We start from the raw sequence: 1,853 nt of genomic DNA on the forward strand, positions 1-1,853 counted from the left end.
TTTTATTTACGAATCAAAACCTCCAGGTCAACCAAACTCTCAGCGGATTTGGCTCAAAATAGTGTGAGCTAAATAGCGAGTATATTATTTATTTATTTTGAAGCATTTTCTTCGAGAACAGTTCAAACAAAGAGAAGATATTTCCATAGTACAGCAAGATGATAAACTCCGACTGTTCTTCTCCTTAGCCATAGGCCATCCGTGGTTTTTGGCGAGCTGAGTGATCATTACCACTAATGGTGAATTATAGTTTTAAATACAAGCGTTAGACGACTGAATCGCTTTTATTCGTGTCATAAGGTGCGAAAGCGTTACATTTTTTTTTTTTTTTTACATTCGTGTTAAGGCGACCTGTTTTGCTCTGAGAGCGCATTATTACAAGGACTTCACTTGTACTGGAAGGAAGCGTGTTTTATATGCAGTAAATTGTTTTTAAAGTCAATGACCTGAAGGAATGAAAATTGTTTTTAATTTTACAATTACCATTTTAATTTTTTTCTTGGTCACATCAGAGCGAAAATACGTTATTTAGAGGCATCATCTAAAACAATTGTTATTTGCACCTTTGTGTCTACTATAGCATATTATTGCACCCAAAAGCCCTTCTTAGAGGGTGCTAGAAAGACATATTAGAAGCCTTGGCAGTACTTGTATTTAAAGATACGGCGCCCAAATTTCAAAAGATTGCAGCAGTGCCTCTCCCTTGCTTAATGCCCCAGTTTTATGCTAGTACAACATTGGAAATCCAGGATGAGAGCGGATTTAACATAAAGAGCTGGAGAAAAAATGGAGGGGAAAGTGGAGACTACGGGAAGATTTATTTCCCGAAATCTGCGATATATTTTCAGTGTTTTGTGAGAGATGCTTGCTTTAATAATGTAGCAGTTAGTTTCCCTGATTGAAATATGATTCCACAGACAACGTAGTTGTCCCATCTTTTACCACCAACACACGCCAGAGTTTTATTCCTAACATTATGAATTTCATGTAGTTTAAAAAGCATACAAACCCTCCCTAGAGGGACTAATACATCGTAAGTGCTTATTCCTTCAGAAAGAAATATAGTTGTAAATTGCAGTGACTCATGTGGAAGGCTCTGACTTGAATACAACGCGAAACTTTCTGCTAGTGACCGGGTTGTAGCATACGGATATTACGTACTGTGTTTATTTATAGCAGCACAATATTTACTGACCTGTAATGTTCGAAAGGCGATAGAAGGCCAACAAATATCAAGTAAAGACTTAAGGATGAAGGTAACAAAAATAAGTGGCCCGACTTCAACTCACCAAACGCAGTGCTGACAACGGCGAGTAGAATGTAGACCTTCATGTTGGCTGCAGCAGGCAAACCCCAATTGAAGCCGGGTTGTTGCAATCAATTTTATACCCGCTGAAACAATAGCGTGAAGGCATCATATCGGCCGCCAGCCATTATTGATCTTTGCAGATAAGCGCGATGAAGCTCGCCAGGCTTGAAACCCACCCCTTAGGGCGTTGTTTTCGAAGCATTCCTTTTGATGCTTTGATTTAAAGTTTTATCATTGGCTCGTGCCGCCTGCAACGTCCGGTGGTGATAGGCTAGAAATTGTGTCGTTCATTGGCTCTCATGCGAAAGATAAGGCTGACGGACTGTACATATCAGAAACTAATTGTGTCGAACATTGCTTCAAGAGGTGTCCCCGCCCGCTTGAAACAGTAATATTGAAGTAACCTTAAATATGGTGCTCTCCAAAAAGCGTTAGATTTAATACGTATGCATTACGAATGAATAAAACCTAATTTTAATAGCAAATATGTAAGTATAAGTGTATTACATTGGCATGAGTACTCATACCTTCGCGGATAATGCAG

This window comes from Amblyomma maculatum, chromosome 10 (genome assembly GCF_055883805.1).
Source record: "Amblyomma maculatum isolate TAMU_Amacu chromosome 10, ASM5588380v1, whole genome shotgun sequence".
NCBI classification, from domain to species: Eukaryota; Metazoa; Arthropoda; class Arachnida; order Ixodida; family Ixodidae; genus Amblyomma; species Amblyomma maculatum.